The sequence below is a fragment of the Leptonychotes weddellii genome, chromosome 4 (assembly GCF_054177405.1).
Source record: "Leptonychotes weddellii isolate Sample4059 chromosome 4, ASM5417740v2, whole genome shotgun sequence".
Lineage (NCBI taxonomy): Eukaryota > Metazoa > Chordata > Mammalia > Carnivora > Phocidae > Leptonychotes > Leptonychotes weddellii.
In genome coordinates, this window is record NC_138372.1 from 559,822 (window position 1) to 573,930 (window position 14,109).

The window sequence follows — 14,109 nt, forward strand, 5'->3', positions numbered from 1 at the left end:
AAAAAAAGCCCAAGCTCTGGAATCAGCTTCATTGATTAAATGGTCCTCCTTTGCCCTGGGGGTTTATGATGGGGCGGCCCACACCCAACCCTACAGGAACTCCATGCAGTGTTTCTGGCTTCTGCTCTGTTGCGAACTGTTTCAATTATTTGGATCTGAATATGCTTTACCATCTGATAGGGCTCATGCCCCTTCATTTTGTTTGTTGAAAATGTTCTGGGGGGTGCCTGGGTGGCTCAGATGGTTAAGCATCTGTCTTCGGCTCAGGTCATGGTCCCAGGGTCCCGGGATCGAGTCCCGCATCGGGCTCCCTGCTCGGCAGGGAGCCTGCCTCTCTCTCTCTCTCTCTCTGTCTCTTATGAATAAATAAATAAAATCTTTAAAAAAAAAAAAAAAGAAAATGTTCTGGGTATTCTTGCTTTTTAATATATGGCCTTTAACTATCTTTTTTTTTTTTTTAACTTAAATTCAAGTTAGTTAACATATAGTGTAGTATAGGTTTCAGGAGTAGAATTTAGTGATTCATCACTTATATACAACACCCAGTGTTCATCCCAACAAGTACATCACCCAGTTACCCCATCCCCCCGCCTCCAACAACTTTGTTTGTTCTCTATAGTTAAGAGTCTCTTACGGTTTGTCTCCCTGTTTCTTATTTTTCCCTCCTTTCCCCTGTGTTCATCTGTTTTCTTAAATTCCACATATGTGTGAATTCATATTTGTTTTTCTGGGACTGACTTATTTTGCTTAGCATGATACACTCTCGTTCTATTTTAACTGTCTTTTTTAAAACATCCATTTTATTGGGGCACCTGGGTGGCTCAGTTGGTGGGAATCTGACTCTTGATTTCGGCTAAGGACATGATCAGGGTTGTGAGATTGAGTCCTGCATCGAGCCCCACGCTCAGCAAGGAGTCAGCTTGAGATTCTCTTTCCTTCTCCTCCCTCTGCCTCTGCCCCTGCCCCCCGCTCATATTTGCTCTCTCTCACTCTCTCTCTCGCTAAAATAAACAAATCTTTAAACGAAAAGAAAAAAACATATGTTTTATTGAGGTACAAGTTATTTAAAATAAGGGGCGCCTGGGTGGCTCAAGTTCATTGAGCATGGGACTCTTGATTTCAGCTCAAGTCATGATTGTAGGTTCATGAGATGGAGCCCCTCGTAGGGCTCTGCGCTCAGCTGGGAGTCTGCGTGAATCTGAAGATTCTCTTCCTCTGCCCCTCCCCCTTCCACCCCCCAACATGTGTGCATGCGCTCTCTCTCTCTCAAAATAAATGTTTAAAAAATGCATCCATTTTTAAAGTTTAATGAATTTTGACAAAGGTGGACACGTGTGCAGCCACTCCCTGACCCCAACACAAACATTTCCAGCTCCTGCAAAGTCACCTTGAGCCCCTTAGTGCTCCACCTCCTCATGGCTGTTGTGCCTCCAGTCACTAAAGCCTTGCTGTTCCAGGCTGTCCCACAAAAGGACATGCATTCTCCCTCGTGTCTGTATCTTTCCCTCAGCACAGTGGGTCTGAGATTTTTCCATGGTGCACGTTTCTGGAGGTCATCTCCTCCCACTGCTGCTGAGCAGCGTCCACTCCACAATTTGTTCACACGGTCCCCTGTTGGTGGGCATGGGCAGGGTTTAGCAATTATGAATAAGCTGCTACAAACATCCACTGCAAGTGTTTGTGTGGCTACGTTTTCCATTATCTTACGTAAATACTTGGGTGCAGTGGAATTTATGGGGCAGAGGAAATGTGTATGATTAATACAACAATCCGCCAGGTTATTTTCCAAAGTAGCTGCACCATTTTACATTTCTATCAGCACCACCACCCTGGAGCATGACCCTGGGCAGGCTGCTCAGCCTCCATGGCATCTGCAAAACAGGATGGGCGCTACTGCCCAGCTCGCTGGGCTGAGTAAGAATTATGTGTGAAAACACACGTAAGGCAGTTATAACAGTGACCACTATGCGGTGAGCACAGAAAATAATGATGTTGATGATTTAACTTGAGAGAATCATGGAGGGAAAGTGTTGAAAAGAGGGAGATTAGGTGGAAATCCGCACCCAGGGGGGCATAATACCCAAGCTTCTTCCCCCCATTCTGCTTCCAGTAGGAAGCCTGTTGGGCACGCACTCCAAGGGCAGAAATCAAACAGTCTCAGAAGCAGCAGAGATGATATTCAGCTACAGGCAGTGGAGGATTGATTCATCAGCTCACCCAGGAGGACTCTGGAGGAGCTAGGGGATGGTGAACGCAGCTCAGGCGTGCAGAGTGTCCAGCCAGCTTCTCAGGGCAGAGACTACCAGCTGTTTCCAATATCCATTCTTCCCTTGTTCCTCAGTAATTTCAGCACCAGCTTACCCGGATACGTATCTCCATAAAAACTACACATCCCCGCCTTCCTAGTAGCTGGCTGGGCCAAGTTCTGGCCACTGGACGCCAACTACTAGAGGTCACCTTCCTTCCCACCAGCTGGCTCCCCAGCAGGAGAGCCGCAGCTTGGGCAGCCATCGTGGCCCACGAGGACAGGAGAGCAGCAAAGGAGAATAAGACAGGGTCCCTGGGGACCAGGGACCTTTGACACCAGCCCCGGGCCACCTCCACTAAAGAGAGCAACCATCCTCTGTCTTGTTTATTTATTTTTAAAAAAGATTTTCTTTATTTGAGAGAGAGAGAGGGAGGGAGAGAGACGGCACGAGCAGGGGTGAGAGGGAGAAGCAGGCTCCCCGTGGAGCAAGGAGCCTGACACAGGACTTGATCCCAGGACCCTGGGATCACGACCTGAGCCGAAGGCAAATGCCCAGCCAACTGAGCCACCCAAGTGCCCCCTCTGTCTTCTTTAAACCACTTCTGTTTGGAGGTTTTCTGACATGCTTGCTTGAGCCTGAGCCTACCCACTGCAGTGTCTCTTAAATTTGAACAGAGAAAGAAGGCTCATCAGACATCTGAGGAAAGCCTTCAACCTGGAGCGGAGAGACCAAAGCACATAGAGGAAAGGAGACTGGATGGAAGAGTCCGTGCAGGAAGCAGAGAAAACAGGCTTGAAAACTCTATCATTAATTACTATATAGATATATAATTAATTATATAAGTAATTCTAATTTCTCCACAAATGAGAAAAAATGCACTTATGAAAGAACATTATCTGTGAAAAAGAACCAGAAAAAATAAACAAGCACTCAGAAAGATAAAATACGTGAGAGTTTCCGATGTGTTATTTCCAGCATGGCCAAGCAGCTCTGCGACTTGCAGTTGATACTCACTGGTGCTTTACAATTTAACTAAAAAAGAAAAAAAAATTAGGGGCGCCTGGGTGGCTCAGTCGTTAAGCGTCTGCCTTCGCTCATGTCATGATCCTGGGGTCCTGGGATTGAGCCCCACATCGGGCTCCCTGCTCAGCGGGAAGCCTGCTTCTCCCTCTCCCACTCCCCCTGCTTGTGTTCCCTCTCTCGCTGTGTCTCTGTCGAATAAATAAATAAAATCTTAAAAAAAAAAATTAGCAGAAATGAACCAAGAGGGGCACCTGGGTGGCTCAGTTGGTTAAGAGTCTGCCTTCGGCCCAGGTCATGATCCCAGGGTCCTGGGATTGAGCCCCACGTTCAGCGGGAGTCTGCTTCTCTCTCTCCCTCTGCCCCTCCCCCTGCTTGTGTTCTCTTGAGTGCTCTGTCTCTCAAATAAATAAAATCTTAAAAAAAAAAACTTAATGAAAAAAGATTATGGTTTCACATACACAGCCACAATGTACTTCTGTATGGAGACAAGCCCTTGAACCTCATGGAATGTTTTATTTCTTTTCTTTTTTTTTAAGATTTATTTATTTGAGAGAGAGAAAGAGGGGGGAGGGGCAGAGAGAGAGAAGCCGATTCCCCATTGAGTGGGGAGCCTGACATGGGGCTTGACCTCAAGACCCCAAGATCATGACCTGAGCTGAAATCAAGAGTTGGTTGCTTAATCAACTGTGCCACCCAGGTGCCCCCGCATGGGTTGTTTTAAATGTCATGGCACGCTCACCACATCCTTCAGTGCTCATGACAAGGGAGGGTGGCTGGTCTTCACGCTATGGCTGCTCCCAGTGTCCACGCTGATCATCAATTTTACACCCACATCGGCTCCTACTGCCACTGGACCCATGGATTCATCTATCCCTTGAGCTCCTTCTTTGCCTCTCCTGGGAAGGTTCGCGATGTCTGCCTTTCCCCGTCGTTACTCCTACTGCGCGAGATTGTAATTCTGAGGGAGTAACTTGTACTCCTACTACGTGTTGCTTTAATGTCGGAGAGCGACTCCTGCTAGGTCTCTTTTTTTCTTTTTTCTAAGATTTTATTTATTTATTAGAGAGAAAGAGAAAGCACAAGCAGGGGGAGCGGCAGGCAGAGGGAAAAGCAGGCTCCTCGCTGAGCAAGAAGCCCGATGTGGGACTCGATCCCAGGACCCTGGGATCATGACCTGAGCCGAAGGCAGACACTTAGCCAACTGAGCCACCCAGGCGTTCCATCTTTTTCTTTTAAGAGGAGATCTGGAAGTGTGACCCCTACCTGGAGAGTCACCCTTCTAGAACGGCGAGAACAGCTGGAGACACGATCTGCTCCTTCCTGGTTTCTCTTATGCTTTTTTTTTTTTCCTCTAAAAATGATGTTGTTTCACTGGGAGCTCTTCTCTTTAACCACCGTCAGCTTCTCTTGTTTCTAGTGGTGACAAGCTATTTTGCTCTTTATGGACATATTCGTCCACCTCTTTGGTAACCCTGTCTGTGACTTTTCTTCTTCCCTTTGTTTATTATGTAACAGCTGCTGCTCTTCTTTTCCCCAGAAAGCTTCCTGTTTTTGTCAGATCCAGCGCCTGCTATGCCCTCCTTTTCACAGTCTCTGGGCCCAGAAGCACCGTCCCCGGTCCTTCCAGGGAGGGAAGCCAGCACGCAGGGGTGTGTCCCCTTTGCAGGGGCGTTTGTTGCTTTCAGGGTGCATCTTTGGCTATGTGACAAATGTCTTCATCTGTGACATCCGGTAGTAAAGATTTATGTATTTGAGAGAGCGTGCGTGCACAGGCAGGAGGGGGAGAGGGAGAGAGAGACTCCCAAGCAGACTCCATGCCCAGGGCAGAGCCCAACATGGGGCTCGATCTCACGACCCTGAGATCGTGACCTGAGCCAAAATCAAGAGTTGGATGCTCAACCGACTTAGCCACCCAGGCGCCCCTCATGTTCCCAGCCTTCTTGAGTCCAAGCTGCAAGAGTCCTGTGTTTTGCTGCAGCAGTCTGTGGAGGCTCCTGCTTCACAGGGAGGCCATAGGTGAACGCCGCTGGTCCCCGATGAGGGTGGCCTCTGTCTCCGAATCTGGGGAGGTGCCAGAAGTCCTGGAGGTTCTGACTGCAGATACGGAAGATGAAAGTCACCTTGCAGGGGACCAGAAGCAGCCCCAGGCTGATAGTCAAACTGATACACTGGCCCCGTTGCAAAATTAACTGGGTGGTCCACCAAAGCTGTGATTGCTTTGGTTAAATAGATGCCTGTTGTTGGGGGCAAATTGCCCACTGTCTTGACTGGTGCTGTCCCCAGAAGGAGGAGCCACGTCCTTTGGGCCTGGTGTGGATGGTGCCCATGGCTGAACTGCGCGGTGGGGGGTGGTGGTGGGATAGCATGGGGGTGCAGATGCGTTCCCCTTTCTGGTTGCCACATTCTGTTAAACTTTGAATCCCCTTAAAAATTCCCATGACTGTTTGGACCAAATCCCATTGTGGACATATCTTGTCAATTTGGCATCATTCCCAGTGGTTGCTCAACCACAGTGGTTTGCTGTCCTGAAGCTTCTCTTCGGTCAATCCATGCTTGAGCCAGTGCATGCCAGTCAGTTCGGATGCTTATTGGTACTGGAGTAACTGCATCCATTGTGGTTGGTTCAAGGGCCATTGCTGCCAAGGCTGACCACCTTGACCCCATAGTCCAATGTCTAAATTTATTTAATTTTCTATCTCAGAGGTTGGCCTTCTGTGTAAAATTTAGGTTGATTCAGACCACAGCTCGGAGCGGAGCAGCAGGGTCACTTACGCCCTCCCCTTACGGTTCTGGAACACGCTGTCACGTTTCCTGCAGTGCCTCTCTGACCCTACAATCCTGCCACTTCCTCACGAACAAGCTCCAATTTAACTCAATCTTAACATGACTTTCGTGGAGATAGCCTCAGATCTCACAGGCTAACGGGTCAGTCCCACAAGACCCCCCCCCCCCACACTCACTTTAGATGCCAGTCGAAAGTCCAGGTTGTCACCTGTGTTTCTGACTGACTGGCTATAAATTAAAGGTTCCTACAACTTCCTCCTTGGGTTCGATTCATTTGCTAAAGTGGCTCACAGAACTCAGAGAAACATTCTACTTAATAGATTACTAGCTTATGATAAAAGGCTGTAATTCAGGAACCCGACGGAAGAGCTGCCTGAGGTCAGGGATGGGGGAAGGATACGGAGCTTCCATGCCCTGTCCAGGCACACTGCCACGTGTCTGTCCACCAACCAGAAGCTCTCCAGACCCCGTCCTTTGGGATTTGTTTGGAGACTTCATAACAGGGGCATGAGTGATTAAGTTGTTGGCCATTGGAGAATGCACTCAATCCCCGGCCCCTCTTCCATACCCGGAGGTCAGGGGTGAGACTGAGTTCCAAGCCTTTAATCACATGGATGGTCTCCCCCCCTCCCAACCCCTAGGAGCATGAAAATTTTTAAAGGGAAACCTCACTAAAGTGGACTGCTGATGCTAGAAGGGGAGGCTGGAAGGAGCTGTACCCCTCAATCTCAATCACAGGAAGAAGTGTCTCCCCAAGGGAAGAATCATCAATAGGAAAGAACCATCAATTACAGGCCCCAACAGGAAAAGATGTGCATTGCATCTCCTACAAGAAATCCACTGCCCCTGCAGCTCAGCCAGTAAGAAACCATCATCACCCTAACCTCCCGTTTCTCTTCAGTGGGCTTTCATTCAAAACAACCCTCCCGGGGTGCCTGGGTGGTTCAGTGGGTTAAGCGTCCGTCTTAGGCTCAGGTCATGATCTCAGGGTCCTGGGATTGAGCCCCGCATCGGGCTCTCTGCTCAGCAGGGTGTCAGCTTCTCCCTCTCCCTCTCTCCCCGCTTGTGCTCTCTCAGTCTCTCTCAAATAAAATCTTTAAAAACAAAACCAAAACAACCCTCCCAACCTCTCCCTGTTCCATAATATAACGATCCTCTCCTTTGTTCTCTGGACTTGCCTGTAGTTTTGCTGTAGCTCGCAGGTCCCAAATTGTAATTCTCTGTTATTCCCAAGTAAACCCATTTTTGTGGGTAACTGTTTTATTTTTAAAGTTAACAAAGACTTTCCGAAAATCACTTTATCAACTTTATTAAACTCAAACGTGGCTGAAAGAGGCTTTTCATGAGTATCAAAACACACCTTTAGGACTCTCTTCACTTAGGAAATTCAAAGGTTTTAGGAGCTCTGTGCTAGAAACGGGATGAAAACCCAGTGTACATTTCTTGTTATAAGTCACAAAATGATAGAGGTTAACTGATCAACAGAAGGGATGGGTGGTAAATTTAAAGATATCTACCAGAAAAAACACTAGGTTAGAGAATAAAGTTACAGGATTAGTCCAAGAAGTCCAATGAGAATCTGAGAAACAGGAATCCCATCAAGAGCAAACCCACCCACTGCCTGGGTGACGCAGCCCTTTAAGTGTCTGGGTCCTGATCTCAGGATCATGAGATCGAGCCTCGATGCAGCCCCACGTCGGGCTCCGTTTGGGGCGTGCAGTCGGCTTGGGTTTCTCTCTCCTCCTCCCTCTACGTGTTCTCTCTCTCAAATAAACCTCAAAAGAGAGAGAGAGAGAGCAAACAGGAAAATAGAAGGGGATTTTTTTAAGTTCCCAAACCGAAGGAAGGACAAGAGCCCCCAGGGTGAAGAGAACTGTGTGCGCAGAACAAGGAGTGAGGCTCACATGAAGACGGGCCTCCGTGACTTTTCAGAGCACCAAGCACGGGGAAGACCCTGAAGCTCTCAGAGAGCGAGCAGGTCAGAAGCCGAAGGCCAGGAATCAGAACTTCGACTTTCAACAGCATCCCTGGAGGCTGGAAGCAAAAGGTGCGCCTTGAGACGTTCTAAAGGTCAGGCGTTTCCAGGCTGGAATCCTATGCTCTGCAGACTCTGGATCCGAGACGAGCACGGAATAAACCCACTTCGGACACGTACCCTCTCCAGAACGCACTCGAGGGCTGACGTGAGCACCGCGGGAGCGCAGACCGAGACGGAGACGGCGCGGGCCCCGGGAACGACCGCGGGCGCACGAGCCGCACGGGGGGCTCGGGGGTTAAAGAGCCAGCGTGGCCGACGGGCGTCGGGCAGACACAGGAGGACCCGCGGCGGCGGTGACGCACGCGGCCGCAGGAGGCGGGGCGTGAGGGAGGGAGTCCCGGCCCGTGCCCCGACAACGGCGGACAAAGGCGCTGCGGCGAGCACAGAGCCAGGCATGAGGAAACCGAGGTGCGTCTGCGCGCAGGACAAAAAGCCGCGGCCGGGGGGGAGCTCGGGGCGGCAGCCCGGCCGGGCCGGGTCCGCGGGAAGCCCCGACCCCGAGCTCGGGACTCCTGGGGCCGCGGCAGGGCCACCACGTCGGCGCCTCCGGTGCCGACCTGGAGGCTTCCGACAGGATCTGCCGCGGGGGAGAACGGCAGGGGACCGCTGCTCTTCACTGCGAGACTCAAAGCCACATACTGGCGTCAACCTGATTTTAAGATAAATCCAGTCAAAGGCGTCCGTGGCGAGGACGCCTCAGCTCCGAGCGGCGGAGGCCCGCCTCGGCCCGCCGCAGCCTCCGTCTCCACGGCAACGGGCGGCGTCTCCGAGCCGAGCCTCTCAGAACCGCGCCACGTAGGGCCGACGCGAGGGTGACGCACTTCCGGCGAGGGTCACGCCCCCTCCCGCGAGGGGGCGTGGCTGTAGGTTCCGCGCACCGGCGGCGTGGCCCGCTTTGGCCGGTCCGCACGAGCCCGGTCCTCAGTGGCCTCCGGGGTGCCAGAATCTCGGCGCCCAACCGGCCAAGGAGCCCGGCTCCTTCCAGTCCAGGCGCATGCTGCTCGGCTCCCCGCCCCCAGCGTGGTGACAGATCCGCCGAGGTCGCCGCCGCCGCTTTTTGACGACGTGTACTACACGCTGTCCGATGTGAACGCGCCCTCCATCCGCGTCTAGCGCAGAGGCGAGCCCGGGCCCTTCCCAGGAGCAGAGCAGGAGGCTTCTCCGTCACTGTCGGGGCACGGGCCGGGACTCCCTCCCTCACGCCCCGCCTCCTGCGGTCGCGTGCGTCACCGCCGCCGCGGGGCCTCCTGGGAGTTGTGGTTCGGACCCGACCCCGGGCTGCGGCGCCAGCGGGCTACAGACTACAACTCCCGGCAGGCCCCGCGGCGGCCCCAGGAGTCCCGAGCCCGGGGTCCTCGGCTGCCTCAGCCGGTGGTCTCGGCGCGGCAGGGCGGCCTGGCTGGCGGGAGCTGAGCAGCAGAGGGGCTGCGGGCAGGCTGTCACACACCGAGGTCCTTCGGCAGGCCACTGGCAGATAGACTCGGCGCTTCTCGGCCCCCGGAGCCTCCAGGCCGAGCGGGCGGGGCGCAAACTTACGGGCAAGTGGAGGGGTCGACGGGGGCACTAGGGTCTGGCCGCGACCGGGGCCCTGGGCGGCTTCCCGAGGAAGGGGGATGGGATGGTAGGAGGCGGGGCGGACCCGGGCGGGTGGGGCGGGTCACGCTTGGGGCTGCGCGCCCGCCCTGCCTAGTCCGGCCCGACCCGCCCCCGCTGTCCCCGCGGAGCCTCGGCCGGGGCGCAGCGCCGGGCCCTGACGTCTGCAGCGCCCGGGCCGCCAGCCCTCCGGCTCCACTCCCGGCGGCAGGTCGTGTTCGGGCGCTGCGGCTCCTGCGCGCACCAGACTGACTGCTGCAGCAGGAGCGAGGCCGCCAGAGCCCGGGGAGCCCTGCAAGGCGGGAAGCAGGCCCCCGGGGCAGCGCTGGCTCCCGCGGTGTCGGCACGGGAATGGGCATGTAGACCGCGGGCAGCCCAGGAGCAGACGGGCCGGCTTCGTCCGCCCGCCGCGTCCCGTCGGAGGTGCTAACTGTGCGTCTTGGCATCTCCCAGGCGCCACAGGGTTGGATGGCTCAGGGCTTGCGCTGAAGCTCAGCAAGGCTAGAGGCCAGTCCCCAAGTCTCCAGGCGTCAGGGCTGCAGCCCAGCAGGCTCAAGGCGGGCGGCGGGGTGGGGGGGCGACTGGACGGCCAGACAGGTGAGCTCTTGACAGGCTTGTGGTGTGATAGTTTGGATTTGACTGTTTCATCCTGTGGATTCTGTTTGATGCCATGTCAGAGGAGTTTTGGTTGTTTTTGAGTGTGTGTGTGTGTGTGTGTGTGAGATAGATAAATCTGCCTGCCAGTCCTGTGCGTTCAGAACCGATTGAAGAAAGAAGGAGAGGTGCTGAACAAGCTTCTTCCTAGTGGGCACCTGCGGGGCTGGGGATGAGGCAGGCCGAATGGAAGCCTTGGCAAACCCAGTCCTTCCTGGCAGGTCCCCTCCTGGCCTGTTGCTGCAGATGCAACAAGTATCTGAATGCCTTGCTCCCCCGCGGAGTGGCCCTGTGCAGTGGTTGGGGCGTGACACCCCAGTCTGCAGGGTGCCTGAAGGCTTCCATCTCGGGCCAAGATTCAGGTGATGACAGCCCTGTACTTCCTTTGGGCCTTCCGCCAGCAGGTGTCTTCGTGCTGGGCCAAGTTGGGTTTCCTGGGCGCACTATCTCAGGGCTTCCCCCCGGGCCCTAATGGGCCAGACTCCCCAGCACCCAGGATGTCCACCTTTGTCTTAGCCAGACCTGCTACATGACAGGAGCCCGTGATTCACCATGTTTTGCCAGTGGATTGTGCCCCACAAGGTGTGGATTCAAACAGCATCATCAGGCACGGCCGGAGCACAGGGAGAGGGGCGGCAGCCGCCTGTCATGTGTCACGTCAGCGTCCTGTAACTGCGCTCTTCTGAATAAAGGCGATTTGCCAACTTTCTAGCTAAATGGGATTTAATCTTTAGGGCTTTTGCAAGTTTTTCCAATAAAGTATTCACAAATAGGGAAAACCTCTTATTTCTACACTGTCCTAGTGTATGTTTTGGAAATCATTCTGCCCTCCAAGAGCTGGCAGTTCCTTGAGACGAGAGAAACTAGTACCCAACAGAACAGACCCAGATGTCCGCCTGTTTGGTTGAGGTGGTAAATGCTGAAAGTGTAAAACTGCCTTTTAAAAACCATTTTCTCCAGACTTGCTTGCTGGCTGCCTGTGTGGTTTGCTGTGTTCTGTGTCGGCATGGCTGCTAGTTTCCAACAGGAAATCTTGGTGGCTGTCCAATTTGTGACCCAAGAAGTAGCTGCTAAGTGTCTGGAATGCTGACTCGAGGCTGGTTTGTGTTCTAAGGTAAGTTAAGTTTTGCTAAGTGTGCATCTGTCTCTTGAGTCCTCATGCTCTGACTCAGCCTTTTTTTTTTTGAGAGAGAGAGCGAGAGAGCAAGCGCGCACAGGAGTGTGCTCGTGCGCCAGGGGGAGGGGGAGAGGGAGAGAGAATCTTAAGCAGACTCCCTCCTGAGTGTGGAGCCTGACGGGGCTCAGTCTCATGACCCTGAGACCATGACCTGAGCTGAAATCAAGAGTCAGACACTTAACCAATGAGGCACCCAGGCACCCTGCTTCAGAGTCATTTTAAACATCTGTAGTGACAGCCTCTGTGGGGGTTTGGGTCCCAGGCAGGGGTATGGCCATCTGAGGAAGATATCAGAGTACAGCTTTTCTGGCAACGGAAGAAAAAGAAAGAACTCTCTGGGTGAATATTCCCACTGAAATGGGTGCTCCCTTCCTCTGTAGCCTCTCTGGGTTTGGTCACTGCCTTCTGACCCTGGTCCATTCCCCACTTGCCACCCCCTCCGCACACACCCCGGTGGGACCTGCTGAAGGAAAGTAGTGAGTCCTAATACCAGGAGAACTGGGCACCTGATGTCACGTGGATCATGCTCAGCATGTGTTGGGCCCCAGGGACACCAGTGACAAAGACCAGGCAGAGAGGTGGGCGCAGAGAAGGGATGGAGAGACCTGGAAAGCTACCTGGCACACTGTGCTAGAATGCCATGTGAGGATGCTTCCGAGGCCCAGGAGCTGGGTGGATGTGTAGGAAGGGCCAGCAGGAGGGTGTTGCTGGAGGCTCTGCTCAGGCCTGAGCTGAGGTGACATCATGCTGGAAGGAGACGCTGAAGCAGAGGGCAGACCTCAACACTTGTGCGGATCAGGTGCTGGAGGGGAGGAGACAAGGAGGCTCCTAGGGCTGTAGGGGTCTCCGGGTGTGAGTGCGACAGGCGCTGGCCAGAAGCGCCTCTCGCCACGGGCTGGACTGCTCTGCTGCCCCACGTGGAGCTGTCAGCAGCTGAGGCCCAGTCCTGGCTTCATACAGACCCTTCCAGGCTCCCCTCCACCCCACTCTTCATTCTCTGCCCGTTGCCATAGGGCAGGGCCAGGCGTGGGCCACAACTTGCTCTCCTTCTCGGGGTTCCCCCTCCCCGTGTCCTGTTGGAAATGATCCTGTAGCATGTGGCCAGTGGGTCCATAAGGCCAGCGGGTGGGCAGGTGTGGTGGCTGGCTGGGCAGGCTGAGAGACTGGCCACAGAATGGCTCATGGCACTTGGGTCCTTTCCTGCTCTGAGTGCTTCACTTCAGTGTGGAGCCGGTTTCTGGGCTCTGCAGGTGGGGTACACCTGCTAGCAGGGACCTTCAGTTGGGCCTGTCTGTCCAGACGTGTTTGGGTTCATGGTTGCCTGGGATGAGGCACACTCTGGCTGGAGCGCATGGGAAGGGCCAGGAGTAGCTCAGTGTGACCCGTCCATCGCTGGCAGTTCTGGGGGGTTCCCAGCACGCAGGAGGATCTGGCTGAGGCAGGCAGGGTAGGGGGTGGGGCCTGTATGTGAAGGGGCACGCCACCACTCCGCGGGCAGGCCACCGGTCACACATCTGTGGTAGCTGCTGACGGGGAGGCACCATCTCACCGCCAAGGTGGCCGCCCACGGGATGCCTCCCCTCGTCCAGAACTTGCTGGCACCCAAGAGTCAGGTGTTCTTGGGGGCGTTCTTGCTGGGGCAGGCCTGGGCTTGGCTGTGCTTTCTGGAAGAAATAAGAAGCTCTTGGCCCAGGTGCCCCATCTTAGCAGGGGCCAGAGACCAGAAGGGAAGACAGGGAGAGTGGCCCAAGAGGTGAGGCTCTCTACATGAACGGGCAATAAGGAGTTTCGTTGCGGAAAGGCTCCTAGTTAGTCCATGGGTTGGGAAGGTTTATCCTAAAACATCCACCTGCTTCTGCGGAAGCCCCCGGAGGTCCTGCCTGGGCAGGGTGAAGAGGCTGCCGCCACAGGGGCCTTTCTGGAGGGAGGAGAATCTGCAGAAGTCGGAGCTGGCTGGGTGGGTCCTACCCTGAGAATCTGCGGGGGTCGTTGGCTCAGACACCAGGCTGGGCGTGGACTGAGGCCCAGCCCTATGGATGGTGCCCCTACCCTGCCCACCCTGTACTGGACGTGGGTCTCAGAGTGGAGCTGGGCAGAGGGGAGGCGTCAGATGGCCCGTGGGGCTCGGCCCCTGCCCCTGGCAGAGCCTGGCCGCCACCCCTCCTCACTGCCCACCTGTGGCCTCAGCTGGGTGGCAGTGTTTCCTGAGGGGGCCCAGCCTGGGATGCCGAGTGGAGGGGTGACAGGTGGTTTCCCTCCTGTGCTGCTGGCCAGTGTCCTGTGGCTGAGCGGGGCCGCTGGGCCCTGATGGAAGCTGGCAGTAGCCTCAGTCTCCCTCCAGCCTCCCGGGAGCTCTGTGAGGAGACGGCCAGGCTCACACCCAGCCCTGTCTTGGGCAGTGCCCTAGGCCAGCTGCTTTCCGGCCTCAGAGCCCTGCTGGCAGCATGGCAGACCCTATCCAGAATGGAGTGGTGACTGCTCTCTCACAGGCTGGGAGACCCTGGGCCCTCTCCAAGTCCTGTTGATATTCCCTCTTAACTGTCATTCAAATCCAGTTGTGTCATTAATTAAAAAAACCTTTATTGAAGAAA

The 14,109-nt window shown here is 54.6% G+C and overlaps 1 long non-coding RNA gene and 1 pseudogene across 1 annotated transcript; one reads left to right on the plus strand and one right to left on the minus strand.

Annotated features, from left to right (window-relative positions):
• Positions 1-3,494: 3,494 nt before the first annotated feature.
• On the minus strand, positions 3,495-8,490 carry LOC115940635 (arginine/serine-rich protein PNISR pseudogene; annotated as a pseudogene).
• A 138-nt stretch (positions 8,491-8,628) lies between these two features.
• LOC145721169 (uncharacterized) lies at positions 8,629-12,112 on the plus strand. The gene is made up of 2 exons (XR_014144631.1): positions 8,629-9,632; positions 11,302-12,112. It is a non-coding gene; the product is annotated as an uncharacterized LOC145721169 (long non-coding RNA).
• Positions 12,113-14,109: the final 1,997 nt, after the last annotated feature.